The sequence below is a fragment of the Rhinolophus sinicus genome, chromosome 18 (assembly GCF_057876585.1).
Source record: "Rhinolophus sinicus isolate RSI-liver-muscle chromosome 18, RSI-T2T, whole genome shotgun sequence".
Taxonomy (NCBI): domain Eukaryota; kingdom Metazoa; phylum Chordata; class Mammalia; order Chiroptera; family Rhinolophidae; genus Rhinolophus; species Rhinolophus sinicus.
In genome coordinates this window covers 73783752-73807880 of record NC_142518.1, presented here as the reverse complement: position 1 = coordinate 73807880, position 24129 = coordinate 73783752, and the positions used below count along the sequence as shown (strand labels likewise).

Below are 24129 nucleotides of genomic sequence, written 5' to 3'. Positions count from 1 at the left end.
AGCAATATTATGTCTCAGATTTCAGTTTGGTTCTCCATGTTAAAATGGAAACATTGCAAATTTTGTTTTATTTTAAATAAAATGTATAATTTCCTAATTACAAGATAATATGTCTTCATTGTAAAAAGCAAGGAAATACAGAAAAGCACAAAGAAGTATAAGATTATCCATAATTCCACAAGCCCTAACATTTGGGCACATATCCTTCCAATAGTTTTTCTGTATATGTGTGCTTTATAATTTACATGAATGTGATCATACTGTGCGAACTACTCTGTTGTAACCTCCTATTGTCATTTATCAATATCATAAATATTTTCATATCATATCCCTAACAGCTTTATACATACATCATCAAGTAATGGCTATATTGAATCATATCAAATGACTATATCATAATTTATTGTTACTCCCCTATTGTTAGACAATTTAGTTTGTCTTCAATATGAGTTATTATAAATAAGGCTGTGATTTATATTCTTATAGCTGAAGCTTTATACTTATCTATGATTTTCTTTAGGATGCATAACTACAAGTGAAATTGCTTGTAGTTGTGTTTCCTAAGGATGTACACAAGTCAAAGATGTGCAATTTCTAATACTCAAGGAATTATCCATTCCAAACACATATAAAAGTACATATTATTAACTTCAGTTAGAGTGAAGGTAGCATCTCAAATAACTTTTTGGAGATAGTTGACTAATAACTTTGAAAAGTCAGATCTGTATTTCATACAATACACCAGAATATATGCCAGGTAAAGTTTTAAATAGAAGAGATAAAACCTGCAAAAATCTTAGAAGAGAGTGTACAGAAATATTTTCATAAGTGTGGAGTAGGTAATGACTACTGTTATAAAAATCTGAACTCATAAAAAATATGTAGATACATTGGACCATTTTCTAAACTTTTTGTGTCAAAAATGTATCATGAAAAAATTAGTAGACAAATGACACGTTTGGGAAAACGTTTGCAACATGTGCAAAAGCAAAGCTTAATTCATTATTATATAAAGAGCTAAAGGCTATCTATGGGGTGTGTGTGTGTGTGTGTGTGTGTGTGTGTATAAATATAAACACACAATCACGTAATTACTTGAGTCTGTTTCAAGAAAAAGGAGTCAAAGCTTTCTCTTTTGTTCTTTTGAGAGCTTGAAACATTTTCTGAGGTCATATGGAAATTATGAAAGGTTTTTAACTCTGAGGTTCAGGGGGCAGGAGGCCTAGCAGTTTTACTCTGCTATACTTGGATCCCAAATAAAAGGCATACTCCTTTCATCATTGCTCTGAGATACAGCTCTAGTCTTCCTCTTCTTTTTTTTTCAATTATAGTTGACATTCAATATTATTTTATATTAGTTTCAGGTGTATACCATAGTGGTTAGACATTTATATAATTGATGCACTGATTCCTCCCCAGCCCATTAGTCTAGTACCCACCTGGCACTATATGTAGTTATTACAATATTATTGACTATATTCCCTATGCTGTACTTTACATACCTATGACTGTTTTGTAACTACCAATTTGTACTTATTACTCTCTTCACCTTTTTCACCTAGTCCCCTACCCCACCCCCCATCTGGGAGTGTTCTCTGTATCTATGTCTCTTCCTGTTTTCTTTGTTCATTTATTTTGTTAGTTAGATTCCACATATAAGTGAAATCATATAGTATTTTTCTTTCTCTGTCTGACTTATTTCACTTAGCATAATACCCTCTAGATTCATCCATGTTGTTGCAAATGGTAAGACTACATCCTTTTTTGTGGTTAGGTAGCATTCCATTGTATGTATGTACCACTTCGTCTTTACCCAGTCATCTATTGATGGGCACTTCAGTTGCTTCCATATGTTGGCTATTATAAATAATGCTACAATGAACATAGTGGTGCATATTTATTTTTGATTTAATATTTTGGATTTCTTCAGATAAATACCCAGAAGTGGAATTGTTGGGTCATATTTGTAATATATTTAGGAACCTTCATACTGTTTCCCATTGTGCCTACACCAATTTGCAATCCAACCAACAATTCAGGGGGTTCCATTTTTTCCACATCCTCACCAACATTTCTTATTTGTTGATTTATTGATGATAGCCATTCTAACAGGTGTGAGGTGATATCTCATTGTGGTTTTAATTTGCATTTCTCTGATGATTAGTGACATTGAGCATCTTTTCACATGTCTATCGACCATGTGTATGTCCTCTTTGGAGAAATGTCTATTCAGCTCCTCTGCTCATTTTTAAAAATTGGATTGTTTGTGTTTTGGATGTTGACTTGTATGAGTTCTTCATAAATTTTGGATGTTAACCCCTTCTCAGATGTATCATTGACGAATATCTTCCATTCAGTAGGATGTCTTTTTGTTTTGTTGATGGTTCCATTTGCTGTGCAAAAACTTTTTAGTTTGATGTAGTCCCATTTGTTTATTTTTTCTCTTGTTTCCCTTGCCCGAGGAGACATATCAGAAAAAAAAATCACTAAGGGCAATGTCAGAGAGTTTACTGTCTATGTTTTCTTCTAGGAGTTTTATGGTTTCAGTTCTTACATTTGAGTCTTTAATCATTTTGAGTTTATTCTTGTATATGGTGTAAGAAGGTGGTCCAGTGTCATTTTTTTTCATTAATCTGTCCATTTTTTCCAACACCTTTCATTCAATAGATTATCTTCACCCCATTGTATATTCTTGCCTCCTTTGTCATAGATTAATTGACCATATATGCATGGGTTTATTTCTGGGCTCTCTATTCTGTTCCGTTGATCTATTTGTCTGTTTTTATGCCAAGACCAGGCTGTTTTAATTACTATAGCCTTGTAGTGCAGTTTGATTTCTGGTGTGTGATACCTCCAACTTTGTTCTTCTTTCTCAAGATTGCTGTGGCTATTCAGGGTTCTTTGTGGTTTCATGTAAAATTTAGGATTATTTGTTCTAGTTCTGTGAAAAATGCCATTGGTATTTTGATAGGGATTGCACTTAATCTATATATTGCTTTGGGTAATATGGATACTTTAACGATGTTAATTCTTCTTCTCCATTAGCACATATATGCTTCCATTTGTTTATATCTTGTTCAATTTTTTCTTCAGTATCGTATTTTTCCCAGTACAGGGAAAAATTTAACCTCCTTGGTTAAATTTATTCCTAGGTATTTTTTTATGCAATTGTAAATGGGATTATTTTCATAATTTCTCTTTCTAACAGTTCATTATTGGTGTATAAAAATGCAACAAATTTCTGAATATTAATTTTGTATCCTGCTACTTTACTGAATTCATTTATCAGTTCTAATAGTTGTGTGTGTGTGTGTGTGTGTGTGTGTGTGTGTGTAATCTTTAGGGTTCTCTATATATAGTATCATGTCATCTGCAAGTAATGACAGTTTTACTTTTTCTTTTCAGATTTGGATGTCTTTTATTTCTTTTTCTTGTCTAATTGCTGTGGCTAAGACTTCCGCAGCTCTAATCTTGAGCTGAAGGCAAAAATAAGTGGGCTATGAATATATGGGAGTGACTATTAAAATGCTGACAATTAAATTAATCTATTCCAAGCTAAAATGAGTAATGAGACAGTACCACCAGTATGTAATATGTATGGACAGTCTTTCTACATTGTAATAAAGATGTCTTATACTTTAAAGCACTCTGAAGAGGAAAAAGGAAAGGAGGAGAAAAGAGAGAGGAAGCAGAATTAAACTACGAACCCAGGAACTTCTGTTTTCTAGAGGCAGTAACAGCAAAATATTAGCCCAGCAGTAAATGTGGCAGAGAAACCATTTCTTTAGAGTTGTCTTAGACCCATTTTCTTAGCAAAGACTATCTTTACTAACTTTCACCTCATAATAAAGGAGGCTCAGTGTTGGTGTTCAGAAAAGAAATGTTTTATTGGCAGCCGTGTAGTTTTATAGAAATCATAAAGCATGCCCTGACTGGTAGTCATGATGACAAAGACAGAATAGCTTTCAGGCACTGAAAGAAACACAGTAAACTCCCTGAAATCAGCCATCTATCTTCCTCAATGTGAAACAGACTATTCCTAACTTAAAACTCAATGTGACTTTCATGTTAGACAAGTAGGAAAACAGTGTGGGCTGAGAAGTTTGGAAGCTTCTCCATTATCTGGGTTTAAATACTTGGATGGACTTTTTCAAGGTCCTTTTACATTATCAAGCTTTCAAAATGTTTAATAATGAAAGATACTAGGGTGAATCATTGGGCTGTTCAATGGTTATTAAAATCTGCTGCCTTTCCTGGGTGTCTCATATTATACCCAACCCTAACATTTTTTGTGTTGAAAATAACATTCATTGCCTGAAGGGGAAACACTTGGACAAACAGTATGCTTAGAAGTAATCCAACCAAAAACTTTGAGGCATGTTCCTGACCCAAATAGGAGCATATCCTATTGTCTCTTTGCCCCAGTTTTGCTTGATTTGTAATATCTAAAGAGTCGCAGTTTTGAATAAATTGTAGTGTAATTTATATCAACCTAGAATGTAAATGTAATTTGGCAATTTACAAGTTAGCCAGGTCTAGTATTTATGAAAGTACTAGAATCTTAGAGACTATTTAACATCATCAACCAGGGCAGAATCTATCCTAGTACTGTACATTGAACCTAGTAGGCATTTAGTAAACATATATTAAATTGAACTGAATGACGTTATAAAACAGCATTCTCTATTACTATATTACTATCTGGATAGAAAATCATCAATGTTTTCCTATTAATAAGAACTCCAAGTTCAAAATTATCTTCCCATTCTGTACGCAGTAGTCACCAGTTTTATTTCATAGTACCTACTGACTTGCCTCCTTCACCGTGGCCAAATAGATAAAAAGTCTCCCAAGCCCTTGACTCGCCACACTGCAAGAAGAATGCTCTCCCTTCAATGTACCCAAATACTTCACACCCTTGCATTTACAGCAAAGATTCCACTTCCTCTACTTATTCTGCCCTGATACTCTAGCTCCAAAGTATTTATTCCCACTTTTCTCTATTGGATTTCCCTCTCGTTTGGCTCTTATCAAGTATACTTACTGGTTTCTTCAAATTTCAGGTTTGTCAGTCATTTTTCCTCAACCAAAGGATCAACTCCTAGAAATAAAGGGGTTCTATCTCATATGTCTTTGTTTCCCTACCTCTTTTTCTGGATTCTTAATGTAGGGAGGGGATCCTTTAAGAATCTGTGGATAAAACTGTATTTCAACATAATAGATTTCTTTGTAATCCTATATGTATTATTTATTTTTAAAAATTGGTCATTGAATTCAAGTATGCATCCAAAAGTGCATGAATCATAAGTGTACAGCTCAATGAATTTTTACAAGGTGAGCGTAACTGTGTAATTAGCACCAAGAACAAGAAACAAGAACGTTACCTGTACTCCAGTAGGGCCCTTCCTGCCCCCTTCCATTAAGAACCCCCAAGGGTAACGCTTGTCCTGACTTCTGACACCATAGATTAGTGTTGCTTGTTTTTGAACTTTAAATAATAGGAATCACTGTCATATGCTTTAGTTTATGCATTTAAAAAACATTATTCTGAGAAGGCATCCAAAGCCTTCACCAGGGTGCCAAAAGAGTCTATGGCAACCCCCCCACTACACACACACACACACACACACACACACACACACAAACACACACACACACATACACACACACACACAAAAATGTAGAACCTCTGGACCACCTCTTAGGCCTTTCCAACTCTAGAATTTCTATGAGTCTGATTCTTCACATAAAATGAAGGAAATTTTGTAGAACTATTTGCAGAACTAGCGTGACTCAGAATCTGATAATGCCTAAAATAGATGGGCAGTGCCAAAGGTTTGCAAAGATTGATTCATCGTTAGTCTGTTCTTGCTGCAAGGGCAGGGTGGGGAGAGTAGTTCTTGACTGAGCAAAATGAGCTTTATTTAAGTAATTTTATCATATGTGGCTCATGGCTTTGTGTTTTTCTCTTTCAAAATAATTTTAAGAATAGTCACCTGTTTTGTGGATTAAGCTCTCGCATCATCTAGCACAGGGTCTAGCTTGGGAAAGGAGCTGAATAAATAGCTGACAACTCATTTTGTGCTTCAGTTGGCCATCCTGAAACAAAATATCAGCTAATTAATTCTTTGAAAACTGTACAATTGGCAGTTTGTGTAATTGGCAGCTTTTAAACAAACTTCAATGGAATTTATTTTATTGGTGTCACTTGTACGGAGATACGTTTGCACTGAGGGTGAACTACATTACACATGCCTCCAAGTAGGCAGAGACTGATCTACCTAATTGTATTCTTTTTGCCTAGCATTTTTGTTGTCCTGAATATCTTCTATTCGTTTACTGTCGTTTTTGAGTGCTTACTATGCACATTGCACTGCTTTCAAGGGCTGTGGCAGATGAAACAGAAATAGAGTATGCTGATCCCAGTCTCCAGTAATTTAATAAGTAGTTTGAAAAACAAGATATAATAACTAAAAAGAGCTGAATAAAGGTGCAAGGCTTACTATATTTAAGCAACAACAATAAATGATAAAGACAATAAAAAATATTGAACGTGAATTGAATAACTTTCCTTTGGGAAGGTTGGAAAAGGCCTCAAAGAACAGAACATCACCATTGTGACTGATTGAGAATTTCTATACAAGAGAGGCTTAGGGGGTGGCAATCTGATTAGAGAGGAGGGCTGAAGGAGTTGTCTTAAAGCTGCATTTACATCCTCAAACACATTACTCTTCTGTGGATTATATGATTTTTGTGATGGATCTGGAAGGATAGATGGGGTCTGGATTAGGGAAGGAGAGGTCTTCTTGGTTGAGGATTCTACTGTGTGTATAACTGCCTTTGTTAGAGGATATGATGTGTAAAGACCAGGTTCCTATTCTCAAGAAAGTTGCAACCTATATGGAGAGACATGATATACGTGCAAAGAAAGTCATTACAAATAGAAAGAATTTGAAAATAAGTGTCAAGTTCAGGCAATAAGTGATAAAAAGAGAGAGAGAGCTCAGCATGTACCTTTGGTCAGGGTGGTCAGGTGGTCAGGGAAGGCTTCCTGAATCAGGTGGAACTTGAGATAGGCCTTGAATGAGACGTGGTAATTGGATAAGCAGAAAAAAGAGAGAGCCCAGGCAGAATTACATTGATTGCCTTCCACGACTTCCTGGTCAGCATTGAACTCTCTTCCTGTGACTCATTTTCTGAATGACATCATTTATGAATAAGTGAATGGTGCCTAAATTGTTTTTGAATTGTAAGCCTTATTTCCCCAACCAGCCTGTTGAATGATTCTTTTGCACTGGGACATAGTGCTGGATCATACCTTTCTGTTCTGAAAGAGTTAACAGAGCTTCTATAGGTATCTCACTGGCAGGAGTCCAGGCTCTGGGCCATGGACTTTAGATAACAGAAATGCCTTTGTGCTGGAGTGTACTTAATGAGAGCGAGCACCTCTGCCCCGACACATTTGATGAATTCACTCAATTTAGGAAAACCCAAGCCAGTGCACAAAAGTTAAGATGAGTAAAGAAAAAGCTCTGTTCACCTTCATTCCAAGGTTGTGAATTCATTCTTGGGAGGCCTTGAGAAGGGAGGGTGGAAAGGGTAGGAGGAGGAGTGGAGGTGGGGGATACAGAGTTTCTGACCTGAATTCCACAACAGAGGAATGTGTGAACAGCGAGAGGCACAGGTACAGGCTAGTGCTCTCACATACCTGGGGAAAGCAGCTTTTCTCCAGTTCCCATTACTCCATAGACAGTTGACAGTTTACTCTGAAGAATTAATTTATTTTTCTGCTTTTTTTCCAGAATTTGGGGAATGAGAGAGGGGTACCATGAAAAATGTACATTTTAAAACACTTGTAAGCATGTCCAGAAAGACAATGTGAATGGTTTAATGCTGGTTAAATCTTTCCTGGATCAGCCATGTTTATTAAATGAGGAATAAGAGGAACACGAATTGTGTTGGTTCTGGTTCGTCATAAAACTACAAGATGGTTAACTGGGAGAGAAAATGAGGTCTTCCCCTCTTATTATGGAATACTTTGGGAAAACCAATTAAATGTATTTTGGACTACGTTGGTAAGGGACTTTTGGGACAGAAGTTAAACTCAGAAAAAATGCAAAACATCTGCTGGTACAAGCATAGTACATTTGTTACAGTTGCCATGCAAACTATAAGGGCAAATATAAACTAACTCAGGGCATATAAAAAGGTGAAGGAAATGTGCAAAGTGCTTAATCAGATTGACAAGGTAAACTGAAGTCAAATCATTTTATCAGATGTAATGTGCTCTGGATATTGGGGTAAGAAAAATATAAGATACCTACAATTAGAGCATTCACTCATTGTGATATTTTTTCCCTCTATAGTACTTTTCTTCGAGATTGAGGAATACTGGGGGAGGGGGGCTTTTCCTCCTTACCTACATAATGATCCTTTTAGCTGAGGAGGCACATTTCATAGAGCACACAGGATCTGCTGGCATGGAGAATAGTCTCCCTCAGCTCCCAAACTATTAATAAGTTCTTCCCACTTTAAACTGTGAGTCGGAATCTGATGTTTGAGGTACCAAGTGAAAGGCCATGCAATAACACATTTGGCCTTTGCTAGGAAAGGGCACTCGTCCTATTTTTTTTTTCTGTAATGCATTAAATGAAAAAGGCAAGCAATGGTAAATTGGCTGAAGTTGGGGTGGTATGATGATGATATTAATACAAAAAAAGCTTTGCTTAATAATCTACATGAATACACCTTCCTAAAGAAAGTAGTATATGTCAACCTAGAACACCAGAACCTATATTTAAATATGGTCACTTTTAGTATCAATTTTTTCTGAGTAATAATACACATTCAATAAAGTATACAAACCTTAACTGTTCAGTAGAATATATAAAACAGCCACATAGATGAACATAGATGAACATTTCCAGAATAGCACCAGACTCATTTCTGTCTAACTTCTATCACCGTTAATTAGTTTTGACTGATCTTGGATTTCATAAAAATGGAATCATACAGTATATACTCTTTTATTTCTAGTGTCTCATCAGGTCTGTGAGATCCATTCATATTGTTGCAAGTAGCATTTACTATTAATTTTAATGCAAGTCAATCAGTGAACAATTCAGTGCTTCTACAGGTAGATAATAAATGCCTTTTACATGCCATGCGTTGTGCTACGTGTTAGGAATCCTCAGCCCAGTTATATGTGGTCCCTGCCTTCAAGGAACTCAGAGCTTTAGGGGATAAGATGAACAAGTTAAAAATAATAATATAGCCACACACACTTTCTATTGATTAGTGTTGGCAAAGGATACCTTTTCCATCCTTTAACTTTCAACCTGTCTATGTCTTTATAATTATTTGATAACAGCTTTATTGAGACATAATTCACATAGCATACCATTCAATTCGCTTATTTAAATAGTATTTACATAAAGTGGAACTGATGGGTCAAATCGTAACTCCATATAAACTTTGTAAGGAACTCCCAGTAGTTTTCCGAAGTGGTTACACCTTTTTACATAGTATCATTCAATTATATTTAGTATATTCACAGATATGTGCAACCATCACCACAGTCAATTTTAGATCATTTTCACCATGTCAAAGAGGAACCCTGTACCCATTAGCAAACACCCCCCTATAACCTCATCTGTCCAAATCCTAAGCAAACTCTAATCTGCATCATGTCTATTCTGGACAGTCCATATAAATGCTATCATATAGTATGTGTTGTTGTTTTTTTAACTGGCTTATTTCACTTAGCATAATATTTTCAAGGTTCATTAATTTGTAGCATGTATCAATACTTTTTTCTTTTTATGATGGAATAATATTCTAATGTATGGATATACTATATTTTGTTTATCCATTTATCATTTTAAAGGCATTTGGCTTTTTTCTACTTTTGACTGTTATGAATAATGTTGCTATGAACATTCACGTGCAAGTTTTTGTGTGGGTATATTTTCATTTCTCTTAAGTATTTACATAAAGTGGAACTGATGGGTCAAATCGTAACTCCATATAAATTTTGTAAGGAACTCCCAGTAGTTTTCCAAAGTGGTTACACCTTTTTACATTTCCACCAACTGTGTATGAAGGTTCTAATTTCTCACATCTTTGTCAGCACTTGTTATTATTTGACTTTTTGATTATAGTCATCCTAGTGGGTGTGAGGTAGTATTTTATTGGGCTTTTATTTGCACTTCCCTAACAGCTAATGATGTTGAGCATCTTTTCTAGTGCTATTGACTATTTATATATTTCTTTGGAGAAATGTCTATTTAGGTCATCTGTCCATTTTTAATTGGGTTATCTTTTCTTTAAATTGTTTATTAAAATATAAGTAACATACAATATTAGTTTCAAGTGTACACCATAGTTATTCAACATTTATATACCTAAAGAAGGGATCACCATGATAAGTCTAGTAACCATCTGACACCAAACAATGTTATTCTAATATAATTGACTATATTCTCTATTGTGTACATTATATCCCTGTGATTTATTTATTTTATAACTGAAAATTTGAAACTCTTATTCCCTTCACTTTTTTGTTACTGACTTATAAGTGTTCTTTATATTCTAGATACAAGTTCCTTATCAGATATATGATTTTGTCTCATTCTCTGTGTTGTATTTTCAATTTATTAATAATGTCTGTTGAAGCACCAACGTTTTTAATTATGATAAAGTCTACTATATACATTTTTGTCTTTGTTGCTCATTATTTTAGTTATGTATAAGAATGCACTGCCAAATCTGAAGATTTATCCCTATGGTTTCTTTTAAGAGTTTTGCAGTTTTAGCTATTACGTTTAGGACTTTGATCCATTTTGAGTTAATTTTTGTATATGGCGTGAGATAAGGATCCAATCTCATTCTTCTGCATGTGGATAACCAGTTGTCCCAGAATCATTTGTTGAATAGACTTCCTTCTGCCTTGAACAATCTTGAGATCCTTGTAAAAAATCAATTGATCAAGATGTAAAGGTTTATTTCTGGAGTCTCAGTTCTAGTCCATTGATCTGTGTGTCTATACTTACACCGATACTACACTTTTTTGGTTACCGTTGCTTTGTAGTAAGTTTTTTAATCAGGAAGTGTGAATACTCCAACTTCGATCTTATTTTTCAAAATTGTTTTGGCTGTTCTAAGATCTTTGCGATTCCATATGGATTTCAGAATCGGCTTGTCAATTTCTACAAAGAAATGAGCTGGGATTATGATGGAAATTGCATTGAAACTGTATATCAATTTGAGGAGTATTGCCACTTAAAATATTGTCTTCTGATCAATGAACATGGATATTTTCCCATTTATTTGAATTTTCTTTAATTTCTTTCAAAAATGTTTTTATAACTTTCAGAATATATATATATATATATATATATATATATATATATATAACTTCTGAGTTATAACAGCTATCTGGAGCCTTGGTTTTAGTTGTCGTTGAATTAGGTTGCTATGAATTTCCCTTTGACTTGATTTATTTTCAAGGATAGTAGAAGAAACAGCAACCTTCTGCTCATATTTGTCTCTACTATAATGGTGTTTCCTTGAGGACTTTGTACATCATACTAGAGTGTCCTCATCCTTGGGGACCCTGGGGGAATGATTTTTATATTCTTAATGTTGGAAAGCAGGAGAATGAGGAATGTGATTTCACGCTAAAAATTTACCTTATTTTAGGAAGGAGTCAAAGTTATTATATATAACTTAAATTTGATTCTGTTTGGAAATGTTGGTTAAAGCAACATTTTGAGAACTATAAAGGCAATTAAAAAATAAAGTAAAAACAGGATAGATTCCTTTCACTGGAGAAAACAAACGTAAATATAAAACGTGGCAGAGGAAAAAATAGGTAAAATATATAAAAGCAACAAAATTTTAAAATAAGATGACTGAGAAAAAAACATCTATAGCAATTATAACATAAATGGCTAAAATTCTTCTTAATAAAAATCAAGAGATTTCTTGAGGGGAATGTGTTTCTTGTGTGTTAAAAATGTTCCAGTTATTGTTTGGACTAGTAGTTTCATGGGTAAATTCACTGGAGCTGCATGGTTACGATTTGGGCTTTTTATCTATGAATACCTATATCTTCTTTAATAAATTCTTTAAAAAAAATAAAGAGTTGGGCTAGGCTCAGCAAAAGAAAGAAGAAAATAGGTTGGCTGTGTTAATATTAGAAATAAAATTTAAAAAAGACATTAAGTGAGATATAGAGGAAATTTTCATAAAATATACAATTTGCAAATAACATACTGAGGATGAATATGTGTAGCATTAAATACATATCAAATAAATTTATATAAGGAGAAACTGAAAGAAATATTTATTGTGGGGGGGGGGTTAAACACACAAAAAGAAATTTTGTACTTCTGTTAGTAAATTAATTCTTATGTATTTTATTATTTTTGATGGTATTATAAATAAAATTGCTTTTTTAATTTCATTTTCAAATTGTTCCTTGTCAGTGTATAGAAATACAGTTGACTTTTGTATATTGATTTTGTATCCTGCAACTTTGCTAAACTGTTTCACTTGTTCTAATAATCTCTCTTTTAATAGTTCTAATGGATTCCTTAGGATTTTCTATATACAAGTTTATGTCATCTGCAAATAGAGATAGTTTTTGGTTTTGCTTCTTCTTTTACAATTCAAATGACTTTTATTTCTTTTTCTTGCCTAACTGCTCTGACTAGATCTCTCAGTACAGTGTTGCATAAAAATAGTAAGAACAGACATCTCTGTCTTATTCTTAATCTTAGAGTTAAAACTTTCAGTCTTTCACCATTATGATGTTAGCTATGGATTTTTTTGTAGCTGTCGTTTATCAGGTTTAGGAAATTCCCTTTTATTACTAGTTTGTTGAATATTTGTATCATAAAAGGGTGTGGGATTTTGTCAAATGATTTTACTATGTGTATTGAAATGATCATGTGTTACAGTGTATTACATTAATTCATTTTGTATAGTTTGCTCTTCCTTTCCTAATTCTTTACAAAGTTAGATTATTGTTTTAAGATTGTTTTTCTTACTATAAGCATTTACAGCTATAAATTTATCTTTAAGTACTGCTTGAGTTGCATCCCATAAGTTCTGGCATGTTTTGTCTTCATTTTAATTTATCTCAGGGTATTTTCTGATTTCCCTCTTGATTTCTCCTTTGACACCTTGGTTATTTAGGAGTGTGTGGTTTAATTTCCACGTACTTGTTATTTCCCCAAATATCTAACCATTGATTTCTAATTTCCTTCCACATGGTTGGAAGACATTCTTTGATTAATTATATCCTTTTAAATTTATTGAAGTTTGTTTTATGGCCTAGAATATGGTCTGGAAAATGTTCCATGTGAAGTTGAGAAAAATATGTGTTCTGTCTGTACATCTCTGTTAAGTCTATTTGACTTACAGTGTTGTTCTAGTCCTTTATTTCCTTGTTGATCTTCTGCCCACTTATATCCATTATTGAAGTCTCCAAATATTATTGTTGAATTGTCTATTTCTTCCTTAATTTCTGTCAGGTTTTGTTTCATATATTTTGGTGCTGTGTTGTTAGATGCATATATGTTCATAATTGTTGTATATTCCCGATGGATTGAACTTTTTATCATTATAAAATATCCCTCTTTGTCTCTAATAACATTTTTTGTTTTAAAGTGAATTTTGTCAGATTTTGTTTTTATTTGAAGTGTGACTATGCTAAAATTATGACTATAGTTGAATAAGATGGGTCTTTCTTTTTATTCATTTTGACAACCTTGGCCTTTAAATTTCAGTGTTTAATCCATTTACTTTAAATGTAGTAATTGTTATGGTTGGGCTTAAGTCTACTTACCGTGTTTCCCTGAAAATAAGACCTAGCCAGACAATCAGCTCTAATGCGTCTTTTGGAGCAAAAATTAATATAAGAGCCGGTCTTATTTTACTATAATATAAGACTGGGTAATGTAATGTAATGTAATGTAATGTAATATAATATAATATAATATAATATAATATAATATAATATAATATAATATAATATAATATAATATAATATAATATAATAAATATAACACCGGGTCTTACATTAATTTTTGCTCCGAAAGACTCATTAGTGCTGGTTGTCCAGCTAAGTCTTATTTTCGGGGAAACACGGCACTTGCTATTTGTTTTCTATCTCCCCCCACCTTGTTCTTTGTTCTTTTGTTCTTCTTTTCTTGCTTTCTTTTAAATTATTCAAGGATTTCTTTTTTTAAAGATTTTATTGGGGAAGGGGAACAGGACTTAATTGGGGAACAGTGTGTACTTCCAGGCCTTTTTTCCAAGTCAAGTTGTTGTCCTTTCAATCTTAGTTGTGGAGGGTGCCATTCAGCTTCAAGTTGTTGTCCTTTCAGTCTTAGTTGTGGAGGGTGCAGCTCAGCTCCAGGTCCAGTTGCAGGGGGCACAGCCCACCATCCCTTGCGGGAGTCGAACCGGCAACCTTGTGGTTGAGAGGACACATTCCAACCAACTGAGCCATCCGGGACCTCAGCGGCAGCTCAGCGGCAGCTCAGCTCAAGGTGCCTGTTCAATCTTAGTTGCATGGGGTGGATCCCACCCCACCATCCCTTGTGGGACTCGAAGAATCGAACCGGCAGCCTAGGGAATCAGGAGCATGGATCTCTAACCACCTAAGCCACTGGGCCAGCCCTTCAAGGATATTTTTAAATTTTCTTTTGTTTTGCATTCCATTTCATCTCCTCACAATATTGGCTCTTTAGTTATGTCTCTTGGTTATTGTTTTTATTTTGTTTTGTTTCTTCACAGGAGGTTTTTTTGTGGCGCTTCCTCTAGGGATTATGATTAATCACCGTATATGTGCTATGGGTATGAAGGTGTAGAATAATGTGACATATTTGGAAACTGAAGTGTTCTTTGCACGTAGATGTCAGAGATTAATGTGGGGGTTAACATAACCATTAGTTAGACTAGGATGATGATAATATTTTTCTCTATTAAATACTTATTCAGTGCCATCACTGTGGCAACTGCTTTATATATATATATTAAGTTAAATCATTTAATTCTCACAATGACCTAATGGAGTCGATATGAGAAAAACTGAGACTCAGCAACTTTCCAAAGGTCACATAGCAAATTAAAGGCAGATCCAGCATTTAAACTCTGGCAGAAATAGTGGAGACAAAAAGAAAATTATATATTTTTGTTGGGGGTGCCCCTGAATATTTCTGAGCAGAGGCGAGATGTGAGCAGACTTGTATTTTAGTAAAATCACTCTGGCTGCTATATTGGAAGTGGACTGGAGGATACCAAAACTAAGGCTGAGAAACCAGTGAAGACACTATTGTTACAGCCTAGGTGAGAAATGATAAAGGCCTAAAATTAGACAGTGATAGTGGAGGTAGAAGGGACAAGTCAAATTCAAGAGAAAAAGATAAAAGAATGCACTAGAATCAATATGACCTGATATTGCATTAATCATAAGGAGAGAGAAAAAGGAGCAAACTTGAATGAAAAGTCCCTGCTTAGTGCCTAATGCTGTGCTAAGCTGAGGAAGAAAGAGTTAGTGATATCAATTATTATTAATAACAATATTATCATCGGCATATGATGACATATATGTTAGATTATATACTAACGCTGTTGTCATTGATAACATTATTGTTGCAATTGTTGTTAATTATACTCTTGTCACGAATAACTTCTTTTTTTTTTTTTTTTAGATTTTATTGGAGAAGGGGAACAGGACTTTTGTTTTTTAATTGGGGAACAGTGTGTACTTCCAGGCCTTTTTTCCAAGTCAAGTTGTTGTCCTTTCAATCTTAGTTGTGGAGGGTGCAGCTCAGCTCCAGGTCCAGTTGCCATTTCTAGTTGCAGGAGGCACAGCACACCATCCCTTGCGGGAGTGGAACGGGCAACCTTGTGGTTGAGAGGACACACTCCAACCAACTGAGCCATCCGGGAGCTCAGCGGCAGCTCAGCTCAAGGTGCCGTGTTCAATCTTACTTGCAGGGTGCGCTGCCCACCATTCCTTGCGGTAGCCGAGGAATCGAACTGGCAACCTTGTGGTTGAGAGCCCGCTGGCCCATGTGGGAATGGAACCGGCAGCCTTCGGAGTTAGGAGCATGGAGCTCTAACCGCCTGAGCCACCAGGCTGGCCCCACCAATAACTTTTTAGTTGAATATGATAATGGTTAAAATTTACTAAGTGCTACCTATTTTCTAGAGATGGTTGTAATTGTATTCTTTACATACATTATATCATTTAATCCCATAACAGCCTATGAATTAGGTACTATTATTCTAATTTTGTAATTATGGAAGCTGAAGTACAAGGAGGCTAAATAATTTCCAAAAGTAACACAAGGTAGTAAATACTGCAGCCATATCTAATCTAAAGGTGTAGCTATTTTTATTTGGTCTGTATAATGTTTTTCTTTTTTAATAATTTGTTTTCAACATGTAAACAGAAAGACAATTCACATTTTTTAAAGATACAGACTTTTAAGCTTCTTTTAAAGAATATGCTAAAATTAGCTACATTTGGACTTAAAGAGCTTTCCATACTAGATAATACATAGGCTCTCATAGGCCTCAGTGCCCACCCAGCCCGTTAAATCATGTTACTTCACTGTCCTTGGGGGGATGTGAGTCACAGTTTTCAAGGTGTAATACATACCTACAGTTCTCAGGGAATTTTTGAGGAAGACAAGCATAGATAAAAAATGAAAAAATAATATAATTTGTAATTTAATAATACATTTATGAGTGAAGGCACAACATTTTTATAGCGGATGGCTTATACTGAAGAGTGGGTGGAAATAGAATCACAGGTAAAGTTGATCTACTTTATGAAAAATAATACTCTAATAATAATAGTACTCACTATGTCCCAGGCATTGTAATAAGCACTTTACATGCATACATCTCTTTGAGTTTTTTCAACAACCCTGTGAAGGAGATGATTACCATCCTCTTTTTACAGATGTGGAAACTGATGCCCCTACCAATTTGGTGATTTATTCAAGGACACACAGCTACTTAGTGAGCTCCTAATTTTTGGTTTAGAACTGAAAATCTGAACAGTTTTCCCATTCTCTAAGGACAGTTTGTAAACAAAGGAGGTAACAGTGTGGGAGAGAATTTGCAAGGAGGCTTTGTCACAGGTGTTCCAGAGTTGCCTCTAAATAAGGATCTGTTGAATCAAAGATGAGATAGATCAGTAGTGGTGAAAGAGATCCCAAAAGTTAATAGACACTGCAGATTGTTCTGGATTGAAATTGATGTTATTGCCTTGTGGAAAAGTTCCTAGTTCCAATGTGTACCTGACCTTCTGTCCATTATAAAGCTCAGTAAATAACTTGTGGGCCAGTGGAGACCTCACTATTAACTCTGGCCAGTGCCTGATCTATGTCACTAGCCCTGAAGAAATCCAGTTTCTAAAAAGCAATTCAGTTAAATGTTTTTTTCTTCAGTGGCAGCTATTTATGAACTAGTTTACTGAGAAAATCCCCTTAAGCTGTAGGGAACAATTTATATAGGAAAGAATATCAACAACATTGTTGATTCACAAAAGTAAAAAATAGACTCCTTAAATTTTGTCTATATTAATTAAATATATTAAGATTTCCATTAGCTTATCTTCTTAAAATAGTGGGTTGACAGCATTACCTGGTTAACTGAGTGTAAAGCAGCAAGTGCCCTGTTGAAAAAAATCTCAATAATGAATAAACCTAGGAGGTCCCATGCTGAATCCTTACTGTAATGGGTTAGTTAGTATATTGTTGGGAATATTACTAAATATTGGTGGCAGAGGGAATTGTAAGACAGATCACCAGGTTCAGCCTTCTGAAGAGCTCTGAAAAGCTCTGGTAATTGGCAATAATGAAGCAAGAGGACACAAAGAAGTCAGAGGGCACAGCAAATAGAAGACTCTGCATCTCCAACTCCTTGGGGGATGTTTTTCTCTCTGTATCATCCAGTCTTGAGAGCTTTTCAAAACATTAATTTATTTTAGATATGCTATGGAGACAAATCTGGTATTTTTTCACTTGTATGTGCTGTAACACAACTAATGTGCCTTTCTCACCTGCGAGGGGTACTAAAAGTAACATATTAATAATAATAAACTGAAACTTGTGGAGTTTTGATATAAATAAAGCAGACTCAAGGTTATCCCTTGCATAAGTCAGGATCTCAGCAGAAAGCACATGGCACACTCAAATGACTAAAGAGAATTTAATGAAGTGACTATTCACAAAAGTGTAAGCATTGTCGTTGGGCACAAAACAGAGTAGAAATGGTGGAGTGTCAATCTGAAGAGGGAGCAGAGTGTCCAGCACATTCCTAACATGTTAGGCCAACTGCAGTCACAAACAAAATTTCTGGGGCTTAACATAATAAAGGTCCAGTGTGAGTCCATGGAGCAAGCAGGTACCTCTGTTATGCAGTCATTCATGGACCCAAGATCGTTCCATCAAGTTTGTGCCATGGCTGAAGGCAGAGGTTAGCAAACTTTTCTGTCAAGAGCTAGATGGTAAATACTTTAGGCTTTGTGAGCCGTACAGTCTCTGTCACAACTACCCATCTCTGCTCTTATAGCATGAAAGGAGCCATATATAATAATAAAATTAACGAGTATGGCTGTGTTCCAAAAAAATTGTATTTACAAAGTTAGGTGGCAGCTGGATTTCACCCATGGACCATAGATTGCCAACCCTGGCCTAAGACATCACAATCTTCTTTAGAATCCTCTGTATCTGAGGGCAAATAAGAAGAGAGAAAGTATGTGAAGGACTGGGTGAGTTGTTTTTATGCATCACAACTGAAAGTGACGTATAAGAATTGTACCCACATTCCATTGGCTAGAACTTAGATATGGCTGCATCTAACTTCAGGTGAGGCTGGGGAATGCAATCTAACTATGTGCTTGGAAAGAAGAGTAAATAGCTGGGTAAACATCTAGCCAATCTCTATCACTTATTACTTCAAACTTTGCTCTAAACCATTATTTCCCAAAGGGTGTTATATATATATAAAATACATGTACTGGAGACTCTCTTAGGAAAAAAAAATTGGGTCCGAGGCCATATTAGATTGGAAAATATGTTTAGTAGATTCTCTCTCTGCTTTGAGATTTACGATGCATATTAACATACCGAAGGCTCTGAAATGTCCTCCACTGTATTATTATTTTTTTAACTTTGGTAAATGCTGCTTTATGATAAATTCACTGGTGCTCATTTGAATTCTGAGAGAGAGATAAAGGAAGGAAGGTTACAAGTAATGTTGGTAGCATAATTCGCAATCTTGGATATGCTCATGGTCATTTCTTTTGTGTGAAAACTTTTTAAAACTTCATTCTAAAGCCAGTACGTGTATATAGTTAAAAATTAAAAGTACCATTCCTTTTAATCCTTCCCTACCACTTATAACTATTACCTGCTTGCTTCAATTTCTGTATATTCTGTTTGTATGCCTATTGTTATGCTGTGTTTCACACCTCTGGCATGCTGTCCTTCATGCCACCTTCACCTTCAGCTCTACCACTGGAATATAAGTTATATGATTTCAAAGACTTTTGTATGTGTCATCCATCAGTGTGGTATCTCCAATGCCTACAATACTACTTGACACATAGTAGGTGCTCAATAAATGCTGCATAAATGAAATCGTGTACTGCCTGGTAGACTATATTTTGTCTTAGACCCACAGCTAACACAGTTATCTCTCTCTCTCTCTCTCTCTCTCTCTCTCTCTCGCTCGCTCGCTCTCTCGCTCGCTCTCTCACTCGCTCTCTCTTTCTCTGTCTCTCTCTCTCCCCATGCAATAGTCAATTCTACTTCCAGGCACCCTCCAGTTAGGACAGGCCATTTAGGCCTGTTTAGAGCAGTGATTCACTAACCTAGATGATTATAAAAATCACTTGCAGAGCTTTTAGAAGAATATAAATTTCCAGATTTCTAGAATCAGAATTCCTAAGGACGGGATTGGGAAATCTGGTACTTAGAAAAACTCAATTTTTAAACCTTCAAATACACAAATATTTGAAGATTATTAGGTGCAATAAGGAACAAAATAGACTAAATCCCTTATTTCGTTGAGTTTGTATTCTGGTGGAGGAATCAGAAAGTAAAATAGTTAAATAAAAAATATATTAAGACAGGTAGCATTAAGTCCAATGAAGAAAAATAAAACAGAGTAATGGGGTATAGAATGGCAGGAATGCATATAATAGTTTAAGTTGGGTGGTCAATGAAGGGTGCTGGTTATTCTCTGATTTCCACCACCTCCCTACTCCAACCAATTCACTCTCTACCCTTCTTTGCTTTGCTCTGTGCTTGTGGTAGCCAGTCTCCAAGATGACACCCAGTGATTATCAGCTCCTGTTATCCACCCCCTTGTGTGATCACCTCCCACATTGACTCAGCATCCTGTCTGTATTACCAACATAATACTGTGTTTCCTCAAAAATAAGACCTAGCCGGACAATCAGCTCTGATGCATCTTTTGGAGCAAAAATTAATACAGTTAAATAAGACTGGGTATAATATGATATGATATGATGTGATGTGATATGATATGATATGATATATGATATATACTGGGTCTTATATTAATTTTTGCTCCAAAAGACGCATTAGAGCTGATTGTCCGGCTAGAACTTATTTTCGGGGAAATACAGTATCCCAAAAGTGACAGTGTGTAATGTTCAAGTCTAGGTCGTAAAAGACATTACAGCTTCTACTTTGGCCTCTTGGATCACTGACTCTGTGGGAAGCCTGGTGCCATGTCATGTGGGACATGTTAGTGGGACACTTAAAGGCCCACATGGGGAAGAACTGAGGTCTCCTGCCAACAACCCACATCAAATGGTCAGTCATGTGAGTGAGCCACCTTTAAAGTGGATCCTCCAGCCCTAGTCAAGCCTTCAAATAACTGCAGCCCCAACTGACATCTTGAGTGCAGTCTAATGTGAATCCCAGGGCCTGAACCACCAAGATAAGCTGCTCCCAAATTCCTGACTCAGAGAAACTATAAAATAAAATAAATATTTATAGTTTCAAAAGAAACTCAAGTGACTCTGATGCTTAGTTGGGTTTAGAAATGGTTCAACTGTTTTTCTTCATAAACTGTGACATCAGATGAAAATACACATGCATGACACAGAAATTCTTAACAGTGGCTTGTTCTGAGGAAGGAGACAGAGTGTGTCTGTGGGAGGGGTAGGAGATATGTATGTATATCTCCCGCAATGCATGACTCCAATCCTACAAATTCTAGGGTTCTAGGCTAAGGGTACTGGGAAACTCAGGCAACATAAACAATTAAGGGAAGGATGGAGGGATCCAGTTTCCATTATTAACAAGCATACAAGGTGGTGACTAGGTTTCTTCTGGACTCTCATCTCTTTCTGGGCATACCTCTAGCTCTGAACAAATGCTATGTTATTTTAAGACTACATATCTAAAACTTGACTAAGCTGAGCTATCTCCAAGGCCTAACTAGAGTACCTGGTACATAATAGATGCTCATTAAAGCTTACTGAAGTGAACTCAAGGGTCATTGAATTATGAGGACCAGGATACAGATTTTGGGCCAGACCAGCAATGACAGTGATGCTGTGTTGAGTACAGACTAGAGAGTTGAGGTAAGACTCTTTGAATGTTCCCCCTTCAACTATTATTTAGATTTATCCTAAGTGTTAGAGCACGGTTAAGGCTGGAAGTGGGAAGCAAGTGGCCCCAAAAGTGAGGAGTGCAAAGTCTGGAAACCAGATAGCGGTCTGACTAGTATGCTAAGGTATATGAAGAAAAGATGGTATTGGAATAAGGCACCTATCCTATACCAAAATATGAAGAAGGGCATTAAAAGCAAGATGTTGGTACCATTTTCTAAGAATCTCGGATATCATGTTAAGTTTCTAAATTCTTGCTGATTCTGATTATAAAATGTCTCTTCCCCAGGCACCACAGAAAAAATCTTTTCGGATGATACCATTTTCTTTCATCTTCCAGTCAGATTAGACCATATTCTTGAGATAAGCAATTTGTAACCCTTGAAATGCTGAGGAGAAGCATACAGGGCATCACAGATTAGTGGTGTTCACCAAAGAGGAAGATTGTTATGAGTACACATACCCATACAGACTGGAGTTTTTCACTAAATACCAAATCTGGAAAGAAAGAAAAAAGACACCTTAATTCCTGAGATAAGCACCATCAAAATGATGGAAAATTCTGCAGTCCAAATCATTCCCTTCTTAATCCCTACAGATGCTCTTCGCCTTCAACCTAGCTGAGTGAAGAAGGCACTTTCCCACTGATAGCAACTACATTAAAAAGCCTGGAGTTTCCCCTTTGATTACTTGAACTGATACTAAGTCCTCGAGCTGACTTGGATGGGAATGATTTGCAGGGGCAGACAACTCAGAAAAGACAACTTCCTTGCACTTTCTTTCCAGTTCACTTACTTAATACTCTGAAAATACTTTTGTAAATTGTATTAACAGAGGCTGAAATGCAAGCTTTTTCAAAATGGATCAGAGAACTCGCTCCTGATTTTGCACAGCTGAATGAAATTCTGCCAAATGCTGATAATAACAATCCTTCTATGCCACGGATGGTAAACCCTTACTCTCACCCTTATAGGAAGTGTGAAGTTCTAATTAGTATAATGAATGAAGTAGTTATTACATTTAAAAAAAAAAACACCCCAAATTGCTGCTCCTTTGTGAATTATGCTTGTAGATTCTAACTTTTTCTTTGGTCAGACTGCTTCTCCAGGGACTTTGTGATGAAAAAGGCAGGAGGTTATTTACCAAGTGGATAAATGAGGGGGTTGTTTACTGAAAAATTAACTCAGCACTGGGAACCTTCTCTCTCTACGTAAATAGAATTTGATTTATATGCCTTTTAAAATTACCTTTGAAAACTAAAATGTCAGGCACATCTGTATTTTAGGGACAATTTTATTAGTGTTTTGTCAACAGTAAATATGTAGAATTTCCATTCCAGGTATATGTACCTTGGACAAGTTTAGGCCCCCACAATCACTTAGTCTGGCTGTCTCAGTTTCTCCATTGTTTATGTGGAATAATAATAGTTTCCTACCTCAAAGAGGTGTTTTGAGAATTAAGCAGTTAGTGAGTTGCTTTGAAGACGAGCTGCCATGTTTTCATGATTCCTTTGTTTCTAGCCTGGCTGTTTCTACAGCAGTTAAACGGATAATGTTGTAAATATGCCATATGTGGTTTTCAAGTAATCATACTCTCTTAAAAACCCAATTTGCTTAAAATATTTTCCCACTTCTCCGTCTTTGGTCTGTGTGAGGCTTCGGATTGATTAGCGTCAACAAGCTCTTATCTAAACTTTTTCGAAGGGCTAATTCACTAGTTTATACGTTTTCAGATTCTTCTTTTTTAATTAAAGTTTATTGGGGTCACAATTGTTAGTAAAGTTACATACATTTCAGGTGTACAATTCTGTATTACATCATCTATAAATCTCATTGTATGTTCACCACCCAGAGTCAGTTCTCCTTCCATCACCATATATTAGATCCCCCTTACCCTCATCTCCCACCCCCTTCCCCCCTTACCTTCTGGTAACCACTAAACTATTGTCTGTGTCTATGAGTTTTTGTTTCTCATTTGTTTGTCTTGTTCATTTGTTGTTTTTGGTTTATATACCACATATCAGTGAAATCACGTGGTTCTCTGCTTTTTCTGTTTGACTCATTTCACTTAACATTATACCCTCAAGATCCATCCATGTTGTCATAAATGTTCCTATATCATCTTTTCTTATTGCCGAATACTATTCCATTGTGTATATATACCACAACTTCTTTATCCATTCCTCTATCAAAGGACATTTTGGTTGTTTCCATGTCTTGGCTAACGTAAATAATGCTACAATGAACATAGGAACACATGTGTCTTTATGGACAAATGTTTTCAGATTTTATTGGTAGATACCGAGGAGTGGGATTGCTTGGTCATACGGTAATACTATTCTTAATTTTTTGAGGAACCTCCACACTGCTTTCCATAGTGGCTGCACCAGTCTGCATTCCCACCAACAGTGTATGAGGGTTCCTTTTTCTCCACAGCCTCTCCAACACTTGTTA

General features: G+C 35.7%; 1 protein-coding gene across 2 annotated transcripts in view; it reads left to right on the top strand.

Moving 5' to 3' along the window:
* The window catches only part of COL4A6 (collagen type IV alpha 6 chain), a 338573-nt gene that overhangs the window by 40277 nt on the left and 274167 nt on the right, over positions 1-24129 (top strand). The window lies entirely within an intron of this gene.